This window comes from Aegilops tauschii, chromosome 2, assembly GCF_002575655.3.
Source record: "Aegilops tauschii subsp. strangulata cultivar AL8/78 chromosome 2, Aet v6.0, whole genome shotgun sequence".
In the NCBI taxonomy this organism is placed as follows: Eukaryota; Viridiplantae; Streptophyta; class Magnoliopsida; order Poales; family Poaceae; genus Aegilops; species Aegilops tauschii.
In genome coordinates this window covers 558,096,958-558,118,784 of record NC_053036.3, presented here as the reverse complement: position 1 = coordinate 558,118,784, position 21,827 = coordinate 558,096,958, and positions in this window count along the sequence as shown.

Genomic DNA, 21,827 nt, shown 5'->3' with positions numbered 1-21,827 from the left:
ATGACAACGTCATTGGCTTCAGTGTTGATGTTGGTGGCCGCCTCAGTGTTATCAACCTCCACTCGAGTAGCTGGAGGGTCAGACACGTTCTCCTCGAGAACAACTTCAGGATTGGTTGGGGTGTAGCAACACGTTCTTCTTCAACTCGTGGTTCTTCTTGGTCATCGGCTGATGCAGCCGGAATATCTTCAGCCACGTTGGCTTCAGACTCGGGGTTGTTCACAGTTGGAGAGGCTTCGGGAAATACTTGGCGAGATACGGATTGGCGCTCTTCTCCTTATGGAACAGTTGGCAGAGTGACCTGTGGCCTTGGTCCTTTGCGAAGCCTACGGAACGCTGGCGACGCTTGTGGAGATGGAGTTGGTTGGGCCACAAAGTCTTCATCTTCAAGCACCGGAGTGGTGACTTGAGTTGGGGGAGTAACTGGTGTTTCTGCTTGACGGGGGGAGTCTTGAGGGTGATCAGCCCATGAGTCATCCCGAGCAATTTGTTGGAAATATGCCCTAGAGGCAATAATAAATTGGTTATTATTATATTTCCTTATTCATGATAATCGTTTATTATCCATGCTAGAATTGTATTGATAGGAAACTCAGATACATGTGTGGATACATAGACAACACCATGTCCCTAGTAAGCCTCTAGTTGACTAGCTCGTTGATCAATAGATGGTTACGGTTTCCTGACCATGGACATTGGATGTCGTTGATAACGGGATCACATCATTAGGAGAATGATGTGATGGACAAGACCCAATCCTAAGCCTAGCACAAGATCGTGTAGTTCGTTTGCTCAGAGCTTTTCTAATGTCAAGTATCATTTCCTTAGACCATGAGATTGTGCAACTCCCGGATACCGTAGGAATGCTTTGGGTGTGCCAAACGTCACAACGTAACTGGGTGGCTATAAAGGTGCACTACGGGTATCTCCAAAAGTGTCTGTTGGGTTGGCACGAATCGAGACTGGGATTTGTCACTCCGTGTAAACGGAGAGGTATCTCTGGGCCCACTCGGTAGGACATCATCATAATGTGCACAATGTGACCAAGGAGTTGATCACGGGATGATGTGAGTTACGGAACGAGTAAAGAGACTTGCCGGTAACGAGATTGAACAAGGTATAGGGATACCGACGATCGAATCTCGGGCAAGTAACATACCGTTAGACAAAGGGAATTGCATACGGGATTGATTGAATCCCCGACATCGTGGTTCATCCGATGAGATCATCGTGGAACATGTGGGAGCCAACATGGGTATCCAGATCCCGCTGTTGGTTATTGACCGGAGAACGTCTCGGTCATGTCTGCATGGTTCCCGAACCCGTAGGGTCTACACGCTTAAGGTTCGATGACGCTAGGGTTATAGGGAAAGTATGTACGTGGTTACCGAATGTTGTTCGGAGTCCCGGATGAGATCCCGGACGTCACGAGGAGTTCCGGAATGGTCCGGAGGCAAAGATTTATATATGGGAAGTCCTGTTTTGGTCACCAGAAAAGTTTCGGGTGAAATCGGTAATGTACCGGGACCACTGGGAGGGTCCCGGGGGTCCACCAAGTGGGGCCACCAGCCCCAGAAGGCTGCGTGGGCCAAGTGTGGGAGGGGACCAGCCCCAGGTGGGCTGGTGCGCCCCCCCCCCCCCCACCAAGGCCCAAGGCGCATGGGAGAGTGGGAGGGGGCAAACCCTAGGTCCAGATGGGCCTTAGGGCCCATCTAGTGGGGCGCCCCCCTCTCCTCCCCTTGGCCGCCCCCCTTGATGGGATCTAGGGCTGGCCGCCTCCTCTTGGGGGTGGAAACCCTAAGGGGGGCGCAGCCCCCTCCCCCCTATATATAGTTGAGGTTTGGGCTGCCCAAGACACACGAGAACGTCTCTCTTTCGGCGCACCCCTACCCCTCTCCCTCCTCCTCCTCTCCCGCGGTGCTTGGCGAAGCCCTGCGGGATTGCCACGCTCCTCCATCACCACCACGCCGTCGTGCTGCTGCTAGATGGAGTCTTCCCCAACCTCTCCCTCTCTCCTTGCTGGATCAAGGCATGGGAGACGTCACCGGGCTGCACGTGTGTTGAACGCGGAGGCGCCGTGGTTCGGCGCTTAGATCGGAATCAACCGCGATCTAAATCGCTACGAGTACGACTCCCTCATCCGCGTTCTTGCAACGCTTCCACATCGCGATCTACAATGGTATGTAGATGCACTCCCCTTCCCCTCGTTGCTAGATTACTCCATAGATTGATCTTGGTGATTCGTAGAAAATTTTGAATTTCTGCTACGTTCCCCAACAGTGGTATCATGAGCTAGGTCTATGCGTAGTTTCTATGCACGAGTAGAACACAAAGTAGTTGTGGGCGTCGATGTTGTCAATTCTTCTTGCCGCTACTAGTCTTATCTTGTTTCGGCGGCATTGTGGGATGAAGCGGCCCGGACCGACCTTACACTTACGTGAGACAGGTTCCACCGACTGACATGCACTAGTTGCATAAGGTGGCTAGCGGGTGTCTGTCTCTCCCACTTTAGTCGGAACGGATTCGATGAAAAGGGTCCTTATGAAGGGTAAATAGAAATTGGCATATCACGTTGTGGTTTTACGTAGGTAAGAAACGTTCTTGCTAGAAACCTATACAAGCCACGTAAAAACTTGCAACAACAATTAGAGGACGTCTAACTTGTTTTTGCAGCATGTGCTATATGATGTGATATGGCCAGAAGATGTGATGAATGATATATGTGATGTATGAGATTGATCATATTCTTGTAATAGGAATCACGACTTGCATGTCGATGAGTATGACAACCGGCAGGAGCCATAGGAGTTGTCTTTATTTTTTGTATGACCTGCGTGTCATTGAATAACGCCATGTAAATTACTTTACTTTATTGCTAAGCGCGTTAGCCATAGAAGTAGAAGTAATCGTTGGCGTGACAACTTCATGAAGACACAATGATGGAGATCATGATGATGGAGATCATGGTGTCATGCCGGTGACAAAGATGATCATGGTGCCCCGAAGATGGAGATCAAAGGAGCAAAATGATATTGGCCATATCATGTCACTATTTGATTGCATGTGATGTTTATCATGTTATGCATCTTATTTGCTTAGAACGACGGTAGTAAGTAAGATGATCCCTCACTAAAATTTCAAGAGACGTGTTCCCCCTAACTGTGCACCGTTGCGAAGGTTCGTTGTTTCGAAGCACCACGTGATGATCGGGTGTGATAGATTCTAACGTTCGAATACAACGGGTGTTGACGAGCCTAGCATGTACAGACATGGCCTCGGAACACATGCGAAACACTTAGGTTGACTTGACGAGCCTAGCATGTACAGACATGGCCTCGGAACACAAGAGATCGAAAGGTCGAACATGAGTCGTATAGTAGATGCGATCAACATGGAGATGTTCACCGATGATGACTAGTCCGTCTCACGTGATGATCGGACACGGCCTAGTTTGACTCGGATCATGTATCACTTAGATGACTAGAGGGATGTCTATCTGAGTGGGAGTTCATTCAATAATCAGATGAACTTCATTATCATGAACATAGTCAAAAGGTCTTTGCAAATTATGTCATACGCTTTAGTTCTACTGTTTAAGATATGTTCCTAGAGAAAATTTAGTTGAAAGTTGGTAGTAGCAATTATGCGGACTAGGTCCGTAAACTGAGGATTGTCCTCACTGCTGCACAAAAGGCTTATGTCCTTAATGCACCGCTCGGTGTGTTGAACCTCAGCGTCGTCTGTAGATGTTGCGAAACATCTGACATACACGTTTTGATGACTACGTGATAGTTCAGTGAGTAATGCTAACGGTTTAGAATTGTGGCACCAAAGACGGTTTTTGAAACGTCGCAGAACATATGAGATGTTCCGAAGACTGAAATTGGGATTTCAGACTAGTGCCCACGTCAAGAGATATGAGACCTCTGACAAGTTTCTTAAGCCTGCAAACTAAGGGAGAAAAGCTCAATCGTTGAGCATGTGCTTAGATTGTCTGAGTACCACAATCGCTTGAATCGAGTGGGAGTTAATCTCCCAGATGAGATAGTGATGGTTCTCCATAGTCACTGCCACCAAGCTAGTAGAGCTTCGTGATGAACTATAACATATCAGGGATAGTTATGATGATCCTTGAGCTATTCGCGATGTTTGACACCGCGAAAGTAGAAATCAAGAAGGAGCATCAATTGTTGATGGTTGGTAAAACCACTAGTTTCTAGAAGGGCAAGGGCAAAAGGGATACTTCATGAAACAGCAAATCGTTTGCTGCTCTAGTGAAGAATCCCAAGGTTGAACCCAAACCCGAGACTAAGTGCTTCTGTAATGAGGGGAACGGTCACTGAAGCAGTACTACCCTAGATACTTGGTAGATGAGAAGGCGGGCAAGGTCGACAGAAGTATATTGGATATACGTTATATGAATGTGTACTTTACTAGTACTCCAAGCAGCACTAGGGTATTAGATACCGGTTCGGTTGCTAAGTGTTAGTAACTCGAAATAAAAGCTGTGGAATAAACGGAGACTAGCTAAAGGTGAGATGATGATATGTGTTGGAAGTGTTTCCAAGTTTGATGTGATCAAGCATCGCATGCTCCCTCTGCCATCGAGATTTGGTGTTTGCGTTGAGCATGATTGGATTATGTTTATCGCAATACGGTTATTCATTTAAGGAGAATAATGGTTACTCTGTTTATTTGAATAATACCTTCAATGGTCTTGCACCTAAAATGAATCTCGATCGTAGTGATACACATGTTCATGCCAAAAGATATAAGATAGTAATGATAGTACCACATACTTGTGGCACTGCCACTTGAGTCATATTGGTATAGAACGCATGAAGAAGCTCCATGTAGATGGATCTTTGGACTCACTCGTTTTTGAAAAGATTGAGACATGCGAACCATGTCTATTGGTATATATGCATGAAGAAACTCCATGCAGATGGATCGTTTGGACTCACTTGATTTTGAATCACTTGAGACATGCAAATCACACCACATGGGCAAGATGACTGAAAAGCCTCGTTTTCAGTAAGATGGAACAAGAGAGCAACTTATTGGAAGTAATACATTTTGATGTATGCAGTCCAATGAGTGCTGAGGCATGCAGTGGATATCGTTATGTTCTTACTTCACAGATGATTTGAGTAGATGCTGAGTGTATTTACTTGATGAAACACAAGTCTGAATTATTGAAAGGTTCAAGTAATTTCAGAGTGAAGTTGAAGATCGTCGTGACAAGAGGATAAAATGTCTGTGATATGATCATAGAGATGAGTATCTGAGTTACGAGTTTTGCACACAATTAAGACATTGTGGAAAGTGTTTCACAATTAATACCGCCTGGAACACCATAGTGTGATGGTGTGTCCGAACATCATAACGGCACCCTATTGGATAATGTGCATACCATGATATCTCTTATCGAATTACCACTATCATTTATGGGTTAGGCATTAGGGACAACCGCATTCACTTTAAATAGGGCACCACGCAATTCCGTTGAGACAACACCGTTTAGAGAAACCTGAGTTGTTGTTTCTTAAAAGTTTGGGGCTGCGATGCTTATGTGAAAAAGTTTCAGGATGATAAGCTCGAACCCAAAGCGGATAAATGCATCTTCATAGAAAACCCAAAACAGTTGGGTATACCTCCTATTCCAGAACTGGAAGCAAAAGTAATTGCTTCTAGAAACGAGTCCTTTCTCGAGGAAAAGTTTCTCTCGAAAGAAATGAGTGGGAGGATGGTGGAGACTTGATAAGGTTATTGAACCGTCACTTCAACTAGTGTGTAGCACGGCACAGGAAGTTGTTCCTATGGCACCTATACCAATTGAAGTGGAAGCTTATGATGGTGATCATGAAACTTCCGATCAAGTCACTACCAAACCTCGTAGGACGACGAGGATGCGTAATACTTCAGAGTAGTACGTGATCCTGTCTTGGAAGTCATGTTGTTGGACAACGATGAACCTACGAGCTATGGAGAAGCGATGGTGGGCCCATATTCCGACAAATGGTTAGAAGCCATGAAATCCGAGATAAATGGAACTTTGAGAAGAAGACGGACGTGGACGGTAATGTTACCGTCTATGAAGCTCGACTTGTGGCAAAGAGTATTTCCACAAGTTCAAGGAGTTGACTACGATGAGATTTGCTCATCCGTAGCGATGCTTAGGTCCGTCGGAATCATGTTAGCATTAGCTGCATTTATGAAATCTGGCAGATGGATGTCAAAACAAGTTTCCTTACCAGTTTTCGTAAGGAAAGGTTGTATGTGATACAATCAGAAAGGTTTTGTCGATCCTAAGGACGCTAAAAGGTATGCTAGCTCCAGCGATCCTTCTAAGGACTGGAGTAAGCATCTCGGAGTTGGAATGTACGCTTTTATGAGATGATCAAAGATTTTGGATTTATGCAAAGTTTATGAGAAACTTGTATTTCCAATAAAGTGAGTGGGAGCGCTACAACATTTCTGATAAGTATATGTGAATGACATATTGTTGATCCGAAATGATGTAAAATTTCTGGAAAGCATAAAGGGTTGTTTGAAAGGAGTTTTTCAAAGGAAGACCTGGGTAAAAGCTGCTTACATATTGGGCATCAAGATCTATAGAGATAGATCAAGACGCCCGATGATACTTTCAAAGAACGCACACCTTGACATGATTTTGAAAGAGTTCAAAATAGATCAGCAAAGAAGGAGTTCTTGGCTGTGTTACAAGGTGTGAGTATTGAGTAAGACTCAAGACCTGACCACAGCAGAAGAGAGAGAAAGGACGAAGGTCGTCCCCTATGCTTCAGACATAGGCTCTACAGTATGCTATGCTGTGTACCGCACATGGAGTGTGCCTTGCCATGAGTTGGTCAAGGGGTACAATAGTGATCCGGGAATGGATCACATGACAGCGGTCGAATTTATCCTTAGTATCTAGTGGACTAAGGAATTTTCTCGATTATGGAGGTGAAAAGGAGTTCGTCGTAAAGGGTTACGTCGATGCGAACTTTGACACTAATCCGGATGACTCTGAGTAGTAAACCGGATTCGTATAGTAGAGCAATTATTTGAAATGGCTCCAAATAGCGCGTGGTAGCATCCACAAGATGACATAGATATTCGTAAAGCACACGGTTCTGAAAGGTTCAGACCCGTTGACTAATAACCTCTCTCACAAGCATAACATGATCAACCCAGAACACATTGAGTGATAATCACATAGTGATGTGAACTAGATTGTTGACTCTAGTAAACTCTTTAGATGTTGGTCACATGGTGATGTGACCAGTGAGTGTTAATCACATGGTGATGTGAACTAGATTATTGACTCTAGTGCAAGTGGGAGACTGTTGGAAATATGCCCTAGAGGCAATAATAAATTGGTTATTATTATATTTCCTTATTCATGATAATCGTTTATTATCCATGCTAGAATTGTATTGATAGGAAACTCAGATACATGTGTGGATACATAGACAACACCATGTCCCTAGTAAGCCTCTAGTTGACTAGCTCGTTGATCAATAGATGGTTACGGTTTCCTGACCATGGACATTGGATGTCGTTGATAACGGGATCACATCATTAGGAGAATGATGTGATGGACAAGGCCCAATCCTAAGCCTAGCACAAGATCGTGTAGTTCGTTTGCTCAGAGCTTTTCTAATGTCAAGTATCATTTCCTTAGACCATGAGATTGTGCAACTCCCGGATACCGTAGGAATGCTTTGGGTGTGCCAAACGTCACAACGTAACTGGGTGGCTATAAAGGTGCACTACGGGTATCTCCGAAAGTGTCTATTGGGTTGGCACGAATCGAGACTAGGATTTGTCACTCCGTGTAAACGGAGAGGTATCTCTGGGCACGTCTCGGTCATGTCTGCATGGTTCCCGAACTCGTAGGGTCTACACGCTTAAGGTTCGATGACGCTAGGGTTATAGGGAAAGTATGTACGTGGTTACCGAATGTTGTTCGGAGTCCCGGATGAGATCCCGGACGTCACGAGGAGTTCCGGAATGGTCCGGAGGTAAAGATTTATATATGGGAAGTCCTGTTTTGGTCACCGGAAAAGTTTCGGGTGAAATCGGTAATGTACCGGGACCACTGGGAGGGTCCCGGGGGTCCACCAAGTGGGGCCACCAGCCCCAGAAGGCTGCGTGGGCCAAGTGTGGGAGGGGACCAGCCCCAGGTGGGCTGGTGCGCCCCCCCCCCACCAAGGCCCAAGGCGCATGGGAGAGTGGGAGGGAGCAAACCCTAGGTCCAGATGGGCCTTAGGGCCCATCTAGTGGGGCGCCCCCCTCTCCTCCCCTTGGCCGCCCCCCTTGATGGGATCTAGGGCTGGCCGCCTCCTCTTGGGGGTGGAAACCCTAAGGGGGGCGCAGCCCCCTCCCCCCTATATATAGTTGAGGTTTGGGCTGCCCAAGACACACGAGAACGTCTCTCTTTCGGCGCACCCCTACCCCTCTCCCTCCTCCTCCTCTCCCGCGGTGCTTGGCGAAGCCCTGCGGGATTGCCACGCTCCTCCATCACCACCACGCCATCGTGCTGCTGCTGGATGGAGTCTTCCCCAACCTCTCCCTCTCTCCTTGCTGGATCAAGGCGTGGGAGACGTCACCGGGCTGCACGTGTGTTGAACGCGGAGGCGCCGTGGTTCGGCGCTTAGATCGGAATCAACCACGATCTGAATCGCTACGAGTACGACTCCCTCATCCGCGTTCTTGCAACGCTTCCACATCGCGATCTACAATGCTATGTAGATGCACTCCCCTTCCCCTCGTTGCTAGATTACTCCATAGATTGATCTTGGTGATGCGTAGAAAATTTTGAATTTCTGCTACGTTCCCCAACACAATTGGCATCAAAGGACGACCAATGCTGATGAGTTTGCTTTTCGTGAGAACAGGCGATGATACCACATTATGCTTGGTTAAGGAAAGGATTCTCACTCCTACAAAGTCTTCAACCTCTTTCACTAGTGGTTGAAATTGTGGATGTGCGGTTCGATGAGACTAACGGCTCGCAAAGAGAGCACTTGCCAAATGTGCTAGAGGAAGTTCCACCCAGTGAATCTATCAAGCTCATGGGAACTGGAGAAACCATACCAAATGAAGCACAGCCCGAAGAGGAACTTATCATTTCTGCACCTAATCAACCTGAAGACAATGCTCAGCCCGAAGACATTGAGAAGCATATGAGTTGATAGTCTTCAAGCGGGTCCATATGGGCGGTTGCTTTATATTTTGCCTAGTGTTTACAACTCTCGCTTTTGATACATTTGGATCTTGGAGTTGTAACACTTAAACTTGATGGTCGTCTAATTGTCTTAAAGGGATGCTTGTCCCTAGTCATCTTCCCAGCTTCGCAGGCACCGCACAAGTGATCCTTCTTGAACTTGACGCCATCGATGCCTATGACATGCTTCTTCTTTTGCGAGAGTATGCAAGCTCCTCATGCCAGCATGCCCTAGCCTTTGATGCCAGAGCCAGCACTCTGAAGCTTTTGCTAGAAGACATACGGCAAGCTGTGGTCCTGCTGAGAAATCTACCATGTACAGATCATCTTTCCGGTACCCTTCAAAGACTAGAGACTTGTCAGATTCCATTAGTACAAGGCAACGATATTTTCCAAATATCACAATCATGTTCAAGTCACAAAGCATTGAGACAGACATTAAGTTGAAACCAAGGGATTCAACAAGCATCACTTTATCCATGTGTTGATCCTTTGAGATTGCAACTCTACCTAGACCCAATACCTTGCTTTTACCAGTGTCAGCAAATGTGATGTGACTCTTGTCAGATGGACGTAAAGTTGAGTCCATCAGAAGACTTCGATCACCAGTCATATGATTAGTGCATCCGCTATCCATAATCCATTCTGAAGCATGAGGTGTCATACCCTATAGTACAGTTAGGGGGATAGGCTTCACCAAGAGTATTGTGAAGCATAAACATTTGATGGGCAAGAGGATTATCAAAGCTCTGATCAAGATTAGGACTGATAGGATGATTGGCAAACGATTCAGGAACAAAATACATAGTGAGACCATTTGGGCATTTGATCTTGCGCCCTACAAGATTTTTTAGGTCCCCAGCAATAGCATCAGACGCCTTTGATTTCCGGCTGGAGACCTTTCCCTGCAAAAGAAAGTTAATTCTTCTTAACCACCCACATCTTCAGGGGTGGCTTAGAAACAATGAGTCTAAGTGCAGCATCTGAGAACTTCGGCTTTGAAGCCCTAGCAAATAGCCTTGCAGGAGGTGAATAGTACTCATATGAATAAGCAGAAAAGTTCTTAGTTTTATGAACATAGTGGTTTGAAGAAACACGCTCATATTCATAAGTCTGAGTATGGTTTCCCTGCAAAACATTGGCGTTAGGGTGACTCAGTTGAGTCATGTATCTGTATGAAGCCTTTGGACCGTATGAAGCTTTTGGTCTGGGATTTGTCTTCTTCCCTGGCGGTGTCATGATGACATTCATAGGAAGATTCTCAAGACAACTTTTGGGAACCCAGATCTTCTTCATAGGTGGCCCATTCCTGCAGTTAGTACCAATATACCTGGCAAACACTTCACCATTCTGATTCTTAAACAGTTTATAGTTTGCATCAAAGGATTCATCAATGATAATAGGGTTAGCGCAAGTGAAGCCAGATAAGGTGGATGGATCCACTGAAGGTCCCTTTGCAGCAACCCATGTGGTTTTGGGGTACTGCTCAGGCTTCCAGTAGGAGCCATCAACATTCATTTTCCTCTCGAACCCAACACCCTCTTTCCTAGGGTTTCGGTTCAGAATCTGCTTTTTGAGGACATCGCACAGTGTCTGATGCCCTTTGAGACTTTTGTACATCCCTGTTTCAAGCAATGTCTTCAACCTAGCATTTTCATCAGCAATAGTAGTGGTATCCTCAGCAGAGGGGTTAGTTGCCACATCAACAGTTGAAGATATTGCAACAGTAGCAGCAGTAGAACATTCAGCAACAGAAGTTGCGTTATCACGCTCAAGGCATTTTAGACATGGTGGTTCAAATCCTTCCTGAGCGGGACTGGTCTGTTGAGCGCGAAGTGACTCATTCTCTTTTTGAAGATCTTCATGAGCCGCTCTCAATTTCTCAAGCTCTTGCTTCCTTTGAAGATAATCATAGGAAAGCTTTTCATGAGTGGTTGAGAGCGTTTCATGACGACTTTCAAGTTCCTGGTACTTAACATGAAGATTTTTTATGTCTTCAATTAAGGACTGAGAACGGGTCATTTCCGCGTCCAACAGGTCATCGCTTTTGTCTAACAGTTTTTTAGTATGTTCCATAGCTTTTTGTTGTTCAGTTGCAATCTTAGCAAGTGTTTTGTAGCTGGGTTTGGATTCACAATCAGAGTCATCTTCACTTGATGTTTGAAAGTAAGCATCGCGTGATTTTACCTTGGCACCACATGCCATGAAGCAGTAGGTGGGAGCAGAGTCGTCCTTGTCATTAGCATCAGCGTTGGTGACGGGGCCATTGTCTTCAGTGCTGAAGATGGACTTGGCAACGTAGGCTATAGCTAGAGCCAGACTTGCAACGACCGGGTCGGACTCCTCCTCAGACTCCACCTCCGCCTCCTCAGAAGCAGACTCCTCCTCTGAATCCATCTCCTTGCCAACAAAAGCACGAGCCTTGCCAGATGAGCTCTTCTTATGAGATGAAGACTTGGATGAGGACTTGGAAGAAGACTTTGAGGATTTCTTCTTCTTCTTGTCATCAGAATCATATTCCTTGCTCTTCTTCTTCTTGTTGTTCTCATTGTCCCACTCTGGACACTCAGAGATGTAGTGTCCAGGTTTCTTGCACTTGTGACATGTTCTCTTCTTGTAGTCATGAGTGGAAGCTTCATCATTTCTTGAGCTGGATCGTGAAGACTTTCTGAAGTCCTTCTTCTTAGTGAACTTCTGGAACTTCTTCACAAGCATAGCAAGTTCCTTTCCAATGTCTTCAGGATCATTAGAACTGCAGTCAGATTCTTCTTCAGATGAGGAAACAACTTTTGCCTTCAAAGCACGAGTTCGGCCATAGTTGGGACCATAGACATCTCTTTTCTCAGATAGCTGGAACTCATGTGTGTTGAGCCTCTCAAGTATGTCAGACGGATCGAGTGTCTTGAAGTCAGGGCGTTCTTGTATCATCAGGGCAAGGGTGTCGAACGAGCTGTCAAGTGATCTCAGCAGTGTCTTGACGTTTTCATGCTTGGTGATCTCAGTGGCGCCGAGAGCACGAAGCTCATTTGTGATGTCAGTGAGGCGATCAAACGTGAGCTGGACATTCTCATTGTCGTTTCTCTTGAAGCGGTTGAAGAGGTTGCGAAGAACACTGATCCTTTGATCTCTCTGGGTTGAGACGCCTTCGTTGACCTTGGAGAGCCAGTCCCAGACTAGCTTCGACGTTTCCAGAGCACTCACACGGCCATACTGTCCTTTGGTCAAATGACCACAGATGATGTTCTTGGAAGTAGAATCCAGTTGAATGAACTTCTTGACATTAGCAGGGGTGACACCTTCACCAGTGTTGGGAACACCATTCTTGACGACATACCAGAGGTCGACATCAATGGCTTCAAGATGCATGCGCATTTTCTTCTTCCAGTAGGGATATTCAGTTCCATCAAAGACGGGGCAAGCAGCGAAGACTTTGATTATCCCTGCAGTCGACATAGCTAAAACTCCAGGTGGTTAAACCGAATCACACAGAACAAGGGAGTACCTTGCTCTGATACCAATTGAAAGTGCTAGTTATCGAATAGAGGGGGGGTGAATAGGTGATTTTTATGGAAGTCTTCAAAACATGAAAGTTTCGAAGACAAACAATAGAAATGAACCTATTGGTATGCAGCAGAAGGTAGACTACACTAAGCAAGCCATAGTCAAGTATTCAATGAAGTGAAAGCACGAAGACTAATAGCAGCTAGGTAGTAATGATCAGGATGGAAGATAGTATGAAGCCAAACAACGAAAGTAGTCACTCAGTGAAGTCAAACAGGTAGTGCAAGTAGGCAATGACTTCACGAAGACAAACTGTAAGTAAAGAGAGGGAGACAATAGAACCAGTCACTTGGTGAGGACAAAGGATTTGTTGGACCAGTTCCAGTTGTTGTGACAACTGTACGTCTGGTTAGGGAGGCTGAGATTTAAGTCAGAAGACCGTGTCTTCACCTTATTCCCCTTGAGCTAAGGACACCCAGTCCTCGCCCAATCACTCTGGTAAGTCTTCAAGGTAGACTTCCAAACCTTCACAGACTTCGCTCATCGGCGATCCACAATGACTCTTGGATGCTCAAAACGCGACGCCTAACCGGCTGGAGGATTCACAGTCCTCAAGTGTAACAAGTCTTCAGGTCACGTGGACAGAAAGACTTCAGTGATGCCTAACACTCTTTGGCTCTGGGTGTTTGGGCTTTGTCCTCGCAAGGATTTCTCTCTCTCAAAAAAGCTTCAGAGGTGAGTTGCTCTCAAACGACAAAAGCCGTGCACTAACTCTGAGCAGCCACCAATTTATGGTGTAGGGGGTGGGCTATTTATAGCCACTAGGCAACCCGACCTGATTTGTCCAAAATGACCCTGGGTCACTAAGGAACTGACACGTGTTCCAACGGTCAGATTTCAAACACACGCGGCAGCTTGACTTGGGCTACAAGTAAAGCTGACTCATCCAGCTCTGGATAAGATTTGCTCTCATTATCTTCGCTCGAAGACATAGGATTTTGGTTGAGCATCACTTCAGTCACTCTGACTTTGTTCACTGGGACCCCACTTAACAGTACGGTGGTTCCTACGACTCAACAAAGAAGAAAAGTAAACAACAAAACAACTATGTCTTCGCGCTCCATAGTCTTCACGTGATGTCGTCTCTTGTCATAGTCTTCAATGTGAATATCTTCACATACCATTGTCTTCAATGTCTTCATACATTTTTAGGGGTCATCTCTGGTAGGTAAACCGAATCAATGAGGGACTACTACCTGTGTTATCCTGCAATTCTCACAAACACATTAGTCCCTCAACCAGGTTTGTCGTCAATACTCCAAAACCAACTAGGGGGTGCACTAGATGCACTTACACCTGCTTTATAAGGGTTTCATGCCACACTATAATGTTTGGACGAAGCACGGAGAAATAGGGGTTATGATGGAAGACAGCGAAGAAGAAGAGGACGATGACAACTATGTGCCCCCTGAATACGCTTATGCTGCAACGGGGGAAGCTGCTGAAGATCAAGAGGAACCAGACGATGTGCCCGATGATGATGATCTCCGCCGGGTCATTGTCGATGCAAGGACACAATGCGAAAGTCAAAAGGAGAAGCTGAAGTTCGATCGCATGTTAGAGGATCACAAAAAAGGGTTGTAGCCCAATTGCGAAGATGGCAACACAAAGCTTGGTACCGTACTGGAATTGCTGCAGTGGAAGGCAGAGAATGTTGTGCCCGACAAAGGATTTGAGAAGCTACTGAAAATATTGAAGAAGAAGCTTCCAAAGGATAACGAATTGCCTGACAGTACGTACACAGCAAAGAAGGTCGTATGCCCTCTAGGATTGGAGGTGCAGAAGATACATGCATGCCCTAATGACTACATCCTCTACTGCGGTGCATACGAGGATTTGAACGCATTCCCGGTATGCGGTGCATTGCGGTATAAGATCAGACGAGATGACCCTGGTGATGTTGACGGCGAGCCCCGCAGGAAGAGGGTTCCTGCGAAGGTGATGTGTTATGCTCCTATAATACCACGGTTGAAACGACTGTTCAGAAACAAAGAGCATGCCAAGTTGATCCGATGGCACAGTGAGGACCGTAAGAAAGATGGGAAGTTGAGAGCACCCGCTGACGGGTCGCAGTGGAGAAAAATCGAGAGAAAGTACCGGGCTAAGTTTGCAGGTGACCCAAGGAACGTATGGTTTGGTTTAAGCGCGGATGACATTAATCCTTTCGAGGAGCAGAGCAGCAATCACAGCACCTGGCCCGTGACTCTATGTATGTATACCTTCCTCCTTGGATGTGCATGAAGCAGAAGTTCATTATGATGCCAGTTCTCATCCAAGGCCCTAAGCAACCCGGCAACGACATTGATGTGTAGGCCATTAGTTGAAGAACTTTTACAGTTGTGGAATGGAAACGGTGTACGTGTGTGGAATGAGCACAAACAGGAGGAATTTAACCTGCACGCGTTGCTGTTTATAACCATCAACGATTGGTCCGCTCTCAGTAACCTTTCAGGACAGACAAACAAGGGATACCACGCATGCACGCACTGTTTAGCTGACACCGAAAGTATATACCTGGACAAATGCAGGAAGAATGTGTACCTGGACCATCGTCGATTTCCTCCGACCAACCATCAATGTCGAAACAAAGGCAAGAATTTCAAAGGCGAGGCAGAACACCGGAAGAAGCCCGCCATGCGTACCGGTGATCACGTACTTGCTATGGTCAATGATTTACACGTAATCTTTGGAAAGGGTCCTAGCGGACTAGTTGTTCCAAATGATGTTGAGGGACGCGCACCCATGTGGAAGAAGAAATCTATATTTTGGGACCTACCCTACTGGAAAGACCTAGAGGTCCGCTCTTCAATCGACGTGATGCACGTGACGAAGAACCTTTGCGTGAACCTGCTAGGCTTCTTGGGCGTGTATGGGAAGACAAAAGATACACCTGAGGCACGGGAGAACCTGCAATGTTTGCACGAAAAAGACGGCATGCCTCCAAAGTAGTATGAAGGTCCTGCCAACTACGCTCTTACCAAAGAAGAGAAGGAAATCTTCTTTGAATGCCTGCTTGGTATGAAGGTCCCGACTGGCTTCTCGTCGAATATAAATGGAATAATAAATATGCCAGAGAAAAAGTTCCAGAACCTAAAGTCTCATGACTGCCATGTGATTATGACGCAACTGCTTCCGGTTGCATTGAGGGGGCTTCTACCGGAAAACGTCCGATTAGCCATTATGAAGCTATGTGCATTCCTTAATGCAATCTCTCAGAAGGTGATCGATCCAGAAATCATACCAAGGCTAAAGAGTGATTGTTGGGAAACGTAGTAATTTCAAAAAAACCTACGCACACGCAGTATCATGGTGATGCATAGCAACGAGAGGGGAGAGTGTGTCCACGTACCCTCGTAGACCGAAAGCGGAAGCGTTATGACAACGTGGTTGATGTATTCCTACGTCTTCACGATCCCACCGATCCAAGTGCCGAACGCACGGCACCTCCGAGTTCAGCACACGTTCAGCTCGATGACGTCCCACGAACTCCGATCCAGCAGAGCTTCGAGGGAGAGTTCCGTCAGCACGACGGCGTGATGACGGTGATGATTATATGCTACCGACGCAGGCCTTCGCCTAAGCACTGCTACGATATGATCGAGGGGGATTATGGTGGAGGGGGGCACCGCACACGGCTAAGAGATCAAGAGATCAATTGTTGTGTCTATGGGGTGCCCCTGGCCACGTATATAAAGGAGTGGAGGAGGGGGAGGGCCGGCCTAGCTATGGCGTGCCCTGGAGGAGTCCTACTCCCACCGGGAGTAGGATTCCCCCCCCCCTTCCAAGTAGTAGGAGTAGGAGAGAAGGAAAGGGAAGATAGAAGAGAAGGAAGGAGGGGGCGCAGCCCCTCCCCCTAGTCCAATTCGTACTAGGTCTTGGGGGCGCGGCCTGCCTCTCTCTCTCCCCTAAAGCCCAATAAGGCCCATATACTTCTTCCCCGTATTCCCGTAACTCCCCGGTACTCCGAAAAATACCCAAACCAATCGGAACCTTTCCGATGTCCGAATATAGTCGTCCAATGTATCGATCTTTACGTCTCGACCATTTCGAGATTCCTCGTCATGTCCCACATCTCATCCAGGACTCCAAACTACCTTCGGTACATCAAAACACATAAACTCATAATACAAATCGTCGCCGAACGTTAAGCGTGCGGACCCTACGGGTTCGAGAACTATGTAGACATGACCGAGACACGTCTTCGGTCAATAACCAATAGTGGAACCTGCATGCTCATATTGGCTCCTACATATTCTACGAAGATCTTTATCGGTCAAACCGCATAACAACATACGTTGTTCCCTTTGTCATCGGTATGTTACTTGCCCGAGATTCGATCATCGGTATCTCAATACATAGCTCAATCTCGTTACCGGCAAGTCTCTTTACTCGTTCCGTAATGCATCATCTCGCAACTAACTTATTAGTCACATTGCTTGCAAGGCTTATAGTGATGTGCATTACCGAGAGGGCCTAGAGATACCTCTCCGACAATCGCAGTGACAAATCCTAATCTTGATCTATGCCAACACAATAAGTACCATCGGAGACACCTGTAGAGCACCTTTATAATCACCCAGTTACGTTGTGATGTTTGGTAGCACACAAAGTGTTCCTCCGGTATTCGGGAGTTGCATAATCTCATAGGCATAGGAACATGTATAAGTCATGAAGAAAGCAATAGCAATATACTAAACGATCAAGTGCTAAGCTAACGGAATGGGTCAAGTCAATCACATCATTCTCTAATGATGTGATCCCGTTAATCAAATGACAACTCATGTCTATGGCTAGGAAACTTAACCATCTTTGATTCAACGAGCTAGTCAAGTAGAGGCATACTAGTGACACTCTATTTGTCCATGTATTCACACATGTACTAAGTTTCCGGTTAATACAATTATAGCATGAATAATAAACAATTATCATGATATAAGGAAATACAAATAACAACTTTATTATTGCCTCTAGGGCATATTTCCTTCAGTCTCCCACTTGCACTAGAGTCAATAATCTAGCTCACATCGCCATGTGATTTAATACCAATAGTTCACATCACTATGTGATTAACACCCATAGTTCACATCGTCATGTGACAAACACCCAAAGGGTTTACTAGAGTCAATAATCTAGTTTAGTACTAAGGTGTGATCATGTTTTGCTTGTGAGAGAAGTTTAGTCGACGGGTCTGCCACATTCCGATCAGTATGTATTTTGCAAATTTCTATGTCTACAATGCTCTGCACAGAGCTACTTTAGCTAAGTGCTCCCACTTTCAATATGTATCCAGATTAAGACTTAGAGTCATGTGGGTCAGTGCCAAAACGTGTATCGACGTAACCCTTTACGACGAACCTTTTGTCACCTCCATAATCGAGAAACATATCCTTATTCCACTAAGGATAATTTTGACCGCTGTTCAATGATCTACTCCTTGATCACTATTGTACTCCCTTGCTAAAATCAGTGTAGGGTATACAATAGATCTGGTACACAGCATGGCATACTTTATAGAACCTATGGCTGAGGCATAGGGAATGACTTTCATTCTCTTTCTATCTTCTGCCGTGGTCGGGCTTTGAGTCTTACTCAATTTCACACCTTGTAACAGAGGCAAGAACTCTTTCTTTGACTGTTCTATTTTGAACTACTTCAAAATCTTGTCAAGGTATGTACTCATTGAAAAAACTTATCAAGCGTCTTCATCTATCTCTATAGATCTGGATGCTCAATATGTAAGCAGCTTCACCGAGGTCTTTCTTTGAAAAAACTCCTTTCAAACACTCCTTTATGCTTTGCAGAATAATTATACATTATTTTCGATCAACAATATGTCATTCACATATACTTATCAGAAATGTTGTAGTGCTCCCACTCATTTTCTTGTAAATACAGGCTTCACCTCAAGTCTGTATAAAACTATATGCTTTGATCAATTTATCAAAGCGTATATTCCAACTCCGAGATGCTTGCCCTAGTCCATAGATGGATCGCTGGAGCTTGCATATTTTGTTAGCACCTTTAGGATTGACAAAACCTTCTTGTTGCATCATATACAACTCTTCTTTAATAAATCCATTAAGGAATGCAGTTTTGTTTATCCATTTGCCAGATTTCATAAAATGCGGCAATTGCTAACATGATTCGGACAGACTTAAGCATAGATACGAATAAGAAACTCTCATCGTAGTCAACACCTTGAACTTGTCGAAAACCTTTTTGCGACAATTCTAGCTTTGTAGATAGTAACACTACTATCAGCGTTCGTCTTCCTCTTGAAGATCCATTTAATCTCAATGGCTCACCAATCATCGGGCAAGTCAATCAAAGTCCATACTTTGTTCTCATACATGGATCCCATCTCAGATTTCATGGCCTCAAGCCATTTTGCAGAATCTGGGCTCATCATCGCTTCCTCATAGTTCGTAGGTTCGTCATGGTCAAGTAACATGACCTCCAGAACAGGATTACCGTACCACTCTGGTGCGGATCTTACTCTGGTTGACCTACGAGGTTCGGTATTAACTTGATCTGAAGTTTCATGATCATTATCATTAGCTTCCTCACTAATTGGTGTAGGTGTCACAGGAACCAGTTTCTATGATGAACTACTTTCCAATAAGGGAGCAGGTACAGTTACCTCATCAAGTTCTACTTTCCTCCCACTCACTTCTTTCGAGAGAAACTCCTTCTCTAGAAAGGATCCATTCTTAGCAACGAATTTGCCTTCGGATCTGTGATAGAAGAAATACCCAATAGTCTCCTTTCGGTATCCTATGAAGACGCATTTCTCCGATTTGGGTTCAAGCTTATCATGTTGAAACTTTTTCACATAAGCATCGCAACCCCAAACTTTCAGAAATGACAACTTTGGTTTCTTGCCAAACCATAGTTCATAAGGTGTCATCTCAACGGATTTAGATGCTGCCCTTTTTAATGTGAATGCAGCTGTCTCTAATGCATAACCCCAAAATGATAGTCGTAGATTGGTAAGAGACATCATAGATCGCACCATATCTAATAAAGTACGGTTATGACGTTCGGACACACCATTACGCTGTGGTGTTCTAGATGGCGTGAGTTGCGAAACTATTTCACATTGTTTCAAATGAAGACCAAACTCGTAACTCAAATATTTGTCTCTGTGATCAGATCATAGAAACTTTATTTTCTTGTTACGATGATTTTCCACTTCACTCTGAAATTCTTTGAACTTTTCAAATGTTTTAGATTTATGTTTTATCAAGTAGATATACCCATATCTGCTCAAATCACCTGTGAAGGTCAGAAAATAACAATACCTGCCGCGAGCCTCAATACTCATCGGACTGCATACATCAATATGTATTATTTCCAACAAGTCTGTTGCTTGCTCCATTGTTCCAGAGAACGGGGTCTTAGTCATCTTTCCCATGAGGCATGGTTCGCAAGCATCAACTGATTCATAATCAAGTGATTCCAAAAGCCCATCAGCATGGATTTTCTTCATGGGCTTTACACCAATATGACTTAAACGGCAGTGCCACAAATAAGTTGCACTTATCATTATTAACTTTGCATCTTTTGGCTTCAATATTATGAATATGTATGTCACTACGATCGAGATTCAATAAACCATTCACCTTAGGTGTATGACCATTGAAGGTTTTATTCATGTAAACAGAACAACAATCATTCTCTAACTTAAATGAATAACCGTATTACAATAAACATGATCAAATCATATTCATGCTCAACGCAAACACCAAATAACACTTATTTAGGTTCAACACTAATCCCGAAAGTATAGGGATTGTGCGATGATGATCATACCAATCTTGGAACTACTTCCAACACACATCGTCACCTTGCCCTTAACTAGTTTTTGTTCATTCTACAACTCCCGTTTTGAGTTACTACTCTTAGCAACTGAACCAGTATCAAATGTCGAGGGGTTGCTATAAACACTAGTAAAGTACACATCAATAAAATGTATATCCAATATACCTTTGTTCACTTTGCCATCCTTCTTATCCGCCAAGTATCTAGGGCAGTTCCACTTCCAGTGACCATTTTCTCTGCAGTAGAAGCACTCAGTTTCAGGCTAGGGTCTAGCTTTGGGCTTCTTCACGGGAGCAGCAACTTGCTTGCCATTCTTTTTGAAGTTCCCCTTCTTCCCCTTGCCCTTTTCTTGAAACTAGTGGTCTTGTCAACCATCAACACTTGATGCTTTTCTTGATTTCTACCTTCGTCGATTTTAGCATCACAAAGAGCTTGGGAATCGTTTCTGTTATCCCTTGCATATTATAGTTCATCACGAAGTTCTAGTAACTTGGTGAGAGTGACTAGAGAACTCTGTCAATCACTATCTTATTTGGAAGATTAACTCCCACTTGATTCAAGTGATTGTAGTACTCAAACATTCTGAGCACATGCTCACTAGCTGAGCTGTTCTCCCCCATCTTGTAGGCAAAGTACTTGTCAAAGGTCTCATACCTTTCGACATGGGCATGAGTCTGAAATACTAATTTCAACTCTTGGAACATCTCATATGCTCCGTGCCATTTTAAAAAACATTTTTGAAGCCCCGATTCTAAGCCGTAAAGCATGGTGCACTAAACTATCAAGTAGTCATCATATCGAGCTTGCCAAACGTTCATAACGTCTGCATTTGCTCCTGCAATCGGTCTGTCGCCTAGAGGTGCATCAAGGACATAATTCTTCCGTGCAGCAATAAGGATAATCCTCAAATCACGGATCCAATCCGCATCATTGCTACTAACATCTTTCAACTTAGTTTTCTCTAGGAACATATCAAAAATAAAACAGGGGAGCTAAACGCGAGCTATTGATCTACAACATAGATATGCTAATACTACCAGGACTAAGTTCATGATAAATTAAAGTTCAATTAATCATATTACTTAAGAACTCCCACTTAGATAGACATCCCTCTAATCATCTAAGTGATCACATGATCCAAATCAACTAAACCATGTCCGATCATCACATGAGATGGAGTAGTTTTCAATGGTGAACATCACTATGTTGATCA